The sequence below is a fragment of the Opisthorchis viverrini genome, assembly GCF_000715545.1.
Source record: "Opisthorchis viverrini unplaced genomic scaffold opera_v5_2, whole genome shotgun sequence".
NCBI lineage: Eukaryota > Metazoa > Platyhelminthes > Trematoda > Opisthorchiida > Opisthorchiidae > Opisthorchis > Opisthorchis viverrini.
In genome coordinates, this window is record NW_008751658.1 from 1346190 (window position 1) to 1354801 (window position 8612).

The window sequence follows — 8612 nt, forward strand, 5'->3', positions numbered from 1 at the left end:
GGAATGCCGAATAGTAGCTGATTAACCCCAAAAGGGAACGTAATGATGGTACATCCTTAGGAGGTGGCATCTGCTGTATAGCTCGAACGTTTTCCGGGTCAGGATGGTGACCAGAGGCAGCGAAGCCAATCTTTACATCACGATAGGCTTCTGTCTTTCTCGTCATCACAATCAAGAGAGAAAAAATCAAGAGAGATAGCAACATCAGTGTTGCTACTGATTTTTCAGTGCCATACAACCATAAAGTTTATCTTATTATATTCCAAGCTGAGGATGGAAAGAAGGAAAAAGAGTGGGTGAGGGAGAGGATCTGGTGCTGCCCTGTCACACCGATTTGAGGTGCCTACACCCCAAGGGCTCAGTCAGACAGTCTGGAAAGAAACTGACATCACGAACGTCAATGACACCGATCAGCCTCCATTTATTACAATGTCTCCAGCCAAGCGCAGGAGGGCTCGTTTGCACTCCATCCTGGAAGGCTTACAACACCAGCTTCACACAAGCTGTTCGTAATATCTTTCAAACTCTTCTGCCATGTCATACGTTGTCCACCTTGCGGCTGTCATACGCCCAGAAGTATGTGAATATAAGGCTCGGGTTATGTTCGAACTTCTGGGGTATACCCCGTTGAGCAAGTGTAGTTAACAGCACTGACCGGTCGATAGAATCGGACGTACCTTTGAAGTCAAGGAATACCAAGATTGTGGGTCGTCTGTACATGTAGCGTTTCTTTAACACCTTTCGGAGTGTGAAGATGTGGTTAACGTAGCCTCCACCTGGTCGAAATCCCGCTTGATTCCCACGAGCCACCATAAGACGACGAAGAATCAGTGACGCCGGAAACCTTGTCACACCAAGAGTCAAACTAACACCTCTGTGTTTCCTACATCCTCTGCGAGTGCCTATTGTGAAAATGGACACTATTGTCCATTCACCCCAATTGTCGAGGACGGTCTCTTTCTCTCAGAGAGTCCCAAATAGGCCAAACAGGCACTGGCTGAGAAACGCACCGCCATCTTTGGACATAGCAGGTGGAAGGTCATCAGGACCAGCAGCACGATGACGCTTGAGTAGAGAAATACACTCCGACACTTCTGTGACTGAAGGTGGATCCCTATTCACAATCCACCCTTCTATTGGAGGCAAAGATTTTGGATTGGAGGTAGCAGGTGATCAGCTAAATAGGTGTTCGAAGTATGGTGCCCAGTGGCTTAAACGTTATGTTTTGCTGCATACCAGGGTCCCTGGTTGTATCGCTGACCAGTCGAACGAATCAAGTGAATCATCTTGTGAACGTTTCCACCATTCTTTGAATCCTCCATTTCTTCGGGTTTTCGGGTACACCAGTTTTCTCTCTCCGCACGGACACTCAGTTTCGCCTAGTGTCAGATAATGCGTTGGGTGGAGTAGTGGTTGGGGCCGGGAGGAATATATCGCCGGGTCTCCAGTAAAGACATGGTCCTATCAGAGATACAATGTTTGCATGGGATTGGCTAGATTGTACCGCAAGCAGAAGTTCCGGCTTTGAGTAGCTCTTTGGATATCTTTTCCCAGTGACCGTTTATATCCGACATCGGACCGTTCAACAGGCGTTCGACGATCTCGTTCTGATATTTTCGTTTGATTTCTGAGTCCTCTGGCTAAGCGAGGTGTTCACGCTTTGTTTAGTTATGAAAAGCAAGATAAACTGCACTATTTGTAATGTACTATTCATAAGGTTGCTGAAAATCCATCGACAGCCCACGACCGGTTTCGCCCTTCTTGGGGCTCATCGGGTAGGCGCAGTCCCCGGGTTTCCGTCAACCTTATGTTCTACTTGAAACCAAATTGCACGAAATTAGCGAATATACAGTTATCTACGGACTAATTCGGTTCTTTCGAGAGACTCACCTGGAACCCAGCTGAATCTCTGTCAGTTGCCTGAGAACATCATAAACGAGATATTCAGCTGGGTTCCAGGTGAGTCTCTCGAAAGAACCGAATTAGTCCGTAGATAACTGTATATTCGCTAATTTCGTGCAATTTGGTTTCAAGTAGAACATAAGGTTGACGGAAACCCGGGGACTGCGCCTACCCGATGAGCCCCAAGAAGGGCGAAACCGGTCGTGGGCTGTCGATGGATTTTCAGCAACCTTATGAATAGTACATTACAAATAGTGCAGTTTATCTTGCTTTTCATAACTAAACAAAGCGTGAACACCTCGCTTAGCCAGAGGACTCAGAAATCAAACGAAGCTCAGGGCTGAATGGTCGGAGTCCACGCTGGTACTATAGAAGGAGCGGCAGACCACCGATAACTGACGGCCATGTGGTTTAATTGGATTCATGGCAGATTCGTTGGTGGACACCACGTTGTCTAGCGATTTCTGCTGTTTCAGAAGTCGGTACTGTAAGAGACCAGCCTGTGGTCGGGATACATTTAAAGCGGACTCTCTCCGTTGTCCATGTGTCTTCTGTCGAATCTGAGACGGCCACCCGCTGAGCAACCTACCAGGGGCAGTTGAATGCTGCATGGGCATCATCCAGTATGCCGCGATGTGTTAATTGGCTACGCGAGTCGTTACATCATAGTAGAGTTAGATCTGAACGACAAGGTGTGAAGGTGTAGTATGATGGGGGTTGTTTTCCTCGAAACTGTTGGTAGTGTGTCGAAATGCTCGTAACTCGGGTGAGTCCATTCGTTGTTGACCAGGTGGCTGTAGGTCTGTTCGCCGAGCTTGGCAACTGACTCGCAAACGTTTCGCCAGCATACGACAAGGCATCAGTGCGCACCAATGATGTCTCTTCGTATGGTGACGAAACGTTTGCAATTTAATTAAGCTCAGCGAACAGATCAGCAGCCAATGCCTTGAAACTTTCACTGCTGCGGCTGGTGCCATACTTCCCTAATTTGACTCCTGTCTACGCTTGGGCAACCTGACAGTATCCCAGCTCTCGTACTTCCTTCGTGTGGCATGGCAGCTAGGCACCAAAAGGGTGTTACAGCTGAACGATTTCGATTTTTTTAGATACTCTCTAATTTGATGAAATTCTGTTGTCATCTTCAGTTCCCGGTCGCCCACCGCAATAAAGTCGTCGCTGTGGTCGCTCCAGTCACTCAACGGTTTTGCTGAGTACAGTAACGTTTCAAGTAGTAATATATCCCATTTATACATTTGCAGCATTGAGATGTAATTGGATTCTAAGATATCATCCTCAGCCTTTTTGGAAGCACTCGGTTTCAGGTTCCAATACGCTGACGTTCAGGCTCCGCTTGGAATCGGCTACATTGCATTGGTACGATGTTAAATATTTTTACGAAGATTTACATTGCAAAGCTTTGTATTCAGTTCATACCTACAAATATAAGGTGCTACTGCAGGGTTGGATGGGTTTAGCAAGGAATCTTGCTTGGAAATGGTCCAATTGATGTGGCTGTCAAATTTGTTAACCCGGCGGCTTGCTCGAAGGTGCACTCATTTCTCGAGTGAAGAAGACTATTAAGGTACTCGGGGAAAGACCTTCGAATTCAACGCAGCATCACCCTCCCTCGCAAATGTAGAGTTCACAACGATCTACCTAAAAATTTGATATGAGTCGGAAACCTGGCCATTAGAAGCCGAATCCTCGGAAGACTTTCGAATTTCTATCGAAAAGTCGCCAAAATCCGGTAGGAATATCGGATCAGCAACGCTTATGTTCCGAATGGTTCCCATGGGGAATGAACTCACAGCCGACTTAGCAATTGAGAGAATAGACTGCATCGGATCGGTACATGCCAGCAGACTGGCCCATGCAAGACCTTTTCTCGCCATTCATTCTTAAGAAAACATAATCCAAGGGAGCTTAACTGATTCAGTAGGAAAACTTGGAGGCCCTAATCAGCAAGTGGTAATGATGTAGATCCTGTCTACCCAGACAGGTTTCCAGAAAGGGGTTCGTGCTTCCGATCTCTTGGCTCGTGTTTAGCCTGCAGCATTGACCTCTACCACATAACACAAAACTTCCGTAACATTACGTTGCACCATTACTCACTTCCAAGTTGTGTCAGCTATTCCCCCCAACTCTCAACTCTACCTACATGTCCAAAACTGTCATCAAGTTGAATGGATGTGCAACCTGTACATGGATTATGGCTGCTGCTGACAGTATTGATCATTCATGAGGAAGTCACATTGTGGTAATCGGATTTCTGTGCTGCAATGATCCCGCGGGTTATACTGTCTGGAACTCGGTTCTTAAAGATTCATCCATGCCAAGAAGGCCAATGGGGAGCGGCCTAATGAAGAGCAGCCAGTCCCCGTACTGCGAGTAATCGTATTACGAGGTCTGGAGGTCGTACTGTTTTCTGCGATAGGAGTGTGAAATTACCAAGGCTTTTCTCGCAGGAGACTAGCACGTCCATAGTTATCGAAGCAGGGATGCTGCCTTCCCCTGAAGAAGGACTTGTTAGAAAAGATCGGTTTTAAAACCACTTTCCGATCGCCCAACGGTTGGCTCGGACCGCCGGCGCATTGTTCCATACGGTTGAAACCAAAGGATCCGGTGCCGTTCAAAAGGCACATGCTGTGCGCAGCCGTATTACTAGTGAGAAGGAAACTACTCCCTGCCTACTCGGGCCAGGCCGACCCCCTGCAGCCAAGTTGGACATACTATTGAGTAATTGGCTCTGGGATGGGTCCCTCAAGAAAACCCTAACATCCGCTGCCTCGCAGGTCAAACTTTTGAGTCAGTGGCTAGAAACAGGATCCTCGAACACTGCCTTGTGGGTCAGACTTGAATCAAAGGCATATGGTGGGGCACCCCAACTAGGCCCCTTTCTTCGGCTTAGGCACCGCGAAGTATCACTTGCCTTTGCAGCTCTTTGCTTACCAGCCTTCCGCTTCACCCCTCCCCACCCATCGAACGATGCAGTGTGATGAGCCAGTGTGCCAATTCCCGTCTAAACGATCGCCCAGAAAAATAAACTAAAAATAATCGCTCACTAACCGCCTCTGCAACCCCCAACATCCTACTCTATGTCAAACTGGACAACAATCGTCTCTTTCTGAAGCCTTGTTCACGATCCTTGTCGATGTACGTTGTATCTCCGAAACACGCATGCAAAACCTCACTTCGGTCATCCACCTCAAACCGCTTAGGGCGAGCTCAGATGCTTCACATCTCACCCTTCGGGTGTCCCATATTCCTGACGCAATGTCTCGTGTTTTCTGTGGAGTGGGATTTGCACTCAGTTGTAAGGTCAGGTCCCTGTAAACGGTCTCTTTTACACTGTGGGGCGACTAAATTAAGATCAAAGTAGGTTGATGTGGTAAACGGTGTTTATTAGTCGTATCAACGCACGCCCCGACAGACTGCAGTCCTGAAATTAAGAGGGACGGGTTTAAATCGAGGTTTGTCAGGACTGATTCGGTCAGCAAGAAAGATGGATATAGTAATCCTGATGGGTAATATGAATTGCCAGGCTGGATGACTAAGTCCGGAAGATACAGTTGGATGGTGGATTACGAGTCGATGCTGAGTGTACGGATGATTGGGAGCTTCGGTTATATGGGGATCATCACCTGTTCCTGACCGGCACAAGCTTCCTACACAAACGCTGACATCAAGTTATTTGGAGACAACAAACCGCAAGAGATTCATGGAATCGATCGGACCATGTTGCCGTCAGTTACCGATGGAGAGCCTCAGTTGAAGATTGTCGTTCCTTGTTGGGTAAGCAACTTGACCCTGACCATTCCATTGTGTGGGCCCGGTTATCACTTCGCTTTCCATCGGCGTTAAGTGTATCAAAGCGGAACAGTTACATTACCTCAAGAGTATAGAATGGATCTGACTAGAAAGCTACTGGAAACGCACAGTTATGTGAATGACAACATTGTCTGGTGTTTGAATAGAAGCGAGTTAAAAAAAACACGCTCCCAGCTCTCATAACTGTTTTTTCCAAGCCATCCGACTCAACTAGGTGAACGATGGACATCCTCGAGATTAACAGGTCTTATTGCTGTCAGGAAGGCCATACCAGCAACTAGTAACTATTGTGACGCTCGGAGACCTCTCAAAGACCGAATAATCAGGAGCTTGAAGAATGACAGAGAACGCTGGTGGATTTCGAAGGCCCAGGATATGGAGAAAGCTCTCGCTGAAGCAGCCAGCCCTTTTTCATCTGGTTCAATCAACCGGTCAACCGAAGCTAGGTGTCAGCAAAAAATTCCCTCCACAACCACTTCCTAATGCACAAGCAAATGTCGCTGGGCTATTTGACTCCCAGTTATCTGACCGAAGGGCCTTATGCTAGCTCTCGCTGAAGCAGCCAGCCCTTTTTCATCTGGTTCAATCAACCGGTCAACCGAAGCTAGGTGTCAGCAAAAAAGACGAAACGATAGTTCATTCTTTCAACCATCGTCTTGAGAGATGGTCTGAGAAAATTAGTTCAGCTCATATTCTTCAACACAACCGCTGAAAAAACCCGGCGGACCTGAATGGAACATCGAAACCAACCGCCATCAACAACAGAAATCAAGCGTGAGATACCGATCCTCCAAAGTAATAAGGCACCTGTGCAGGATAGTCCGCATCCTACACTCTTCAAAGAAGGGGACGAGGTCCTGGTGAACGGTCTAACAACCATACCTCAGAAATTCGGTGTCAGCCTACTCAAGCGTGGTTATGCATCTGAGAACGCCAAGGATGAACTCAGTTCTTTCACATTTATCCCTCCGTGTGTCTGGTGACCCAGAAGCGATGACTCGTGGAATATATGGTGTGAGAGTTACACTCAGCCCCAGCGCTGAGCACGCTTTGCTGGAATGGATCCCAGTAAACAGTCGTCTTTGCGCCGTCTGGTTATCCAGTTCAATCAAGCCCAGTGCCTCTTGGCATAAAGAGCGGTGCCTGTTTGTAGTGTCGGCTTACGTCCAACGGACTGCAGTGCTGATTCTGAGGATACTTTCTATCGAGAATTATCCGGGCTCATTCGTCATGCAAAAAGCACTGACATTGTAATCCTTACAGGCGGTTTGAATGCTCAAGTAGGTCGTCTGAGCTCCTTGGAATCACATTTGGGTGGTCGTTTCGGAGTCGATGCTCGCCGAACAGACAACGGGGATCGCCTCCTTCAGTTGTGTGCTGATCACAAACTGTTTCTGGCAAGTACGAACTTTCAACATAAACGTTCGCATCGCGCAGCCATCAACTGCAAATCAACCGGTGACGCAGTTGGACCACGTGGCCATCAACCACCGATGGAGAGCCAAAATTCAAGATTCCTTCCTTCTCGGGCACACCACTTGATTCCGATCACCGATGGAGAGCCAGAATTCAAGACTCCTTCCTTCTCGGACACACCACTTGATTCCGATTACGCCATGTTGCGTGCATGCCTGACATTTCGTTTGTCTTCAGGCCCTCGCAATTTAGTAAGATGCATGCCCATCCATTGTCTTCGAAGAGCTACCGTAGCTCAACAGTACCGATCTGAGCTAACCCACAGTAAACCAATACTTTGGTGGCAATGAACATGTGGATAAAGCGTGGTAAAATGTGGAAGGAGCTATGTTATTGGCCTTCAGTGCTGTCTCTCCGATTCGACCACAAGACTACTAAATGTCGTCGAGATCGCTATCCATGATTGATACCAGGAAAGCCACACCAGCAGGTAACGAGTACGACAGTGCACGCAAATCCCTCAAACGCATAATAGTGAAGAGCCTAAGAAAGAAAGAGATCTGCTGGACATCGAAAGCTCGGGAGCTTTTGCTACCGGAAACAGCCGTCCCGCATATCAACTGATTCGATCGAATGGCCCTGGGAAAGCAAAGGTCAGTGAGACGATATGTGAAAAAGCTCACTAATTCACTCGCGAAACCGTCGACTGGAAAGATAGGCCGAACACTTCGAAGAACAGTTCAGCTGGCCTCCTGCAACCCAGCCTGCGGAGATAATGCATACAGGCGAATGGAATGTAAACCTGGATAGCCCGTCGTAAGAAAAAATATAGTACGAAATATCCGTCCTGCGCTTCACACCTGTAGTCGTTCAGCTGTAGCACCCTTTCGGCGCCAGCTGCCATACCACCCAAAGGTTGCACGAGGGCTGGGATACTGCCAGGTTCCCCAAGCCTAGACAAGGAAAGTCGACAGGCAGAGGTCGGGTTCGAACCAGGACCTTCCGGTCAGTAAATTCGCGCTCTAATCACGCGCTTTACACCTGCAAAGTGCAAAGTGCTACTCCAAGACTGGGTGGGCTCGAACCCTAGCCTCATACTTGCGGATGAACCGATTGAAGTAGCAGACAAGTTTGTCTACCTGGGCCGCTTGGTCTGTCCCGGTGATATTTCCATCCGGATTGGAAAGGCCAGAGCAGCTTTTGTGGACCTGTATCACCTGTAGCGTAGGTGTGGCATCAACTTATCCGCCAAGGGTCGAGTTTACAATACTGTGGTGCGCTCCATACTACTATACGGATCAGAAACCTGACCGCTGCTCGCCGAGGACGTCGAAAGACTCAGTGTTTGACCATCGATGTCTTCGGAGCATTGCCCGGACCTGGCGGAACACCGGATCAGCAATTCTGACGTATGTCGAATGATATTCGGGAGAAATAACTCACCCTCGATAAATGAACTGATCACA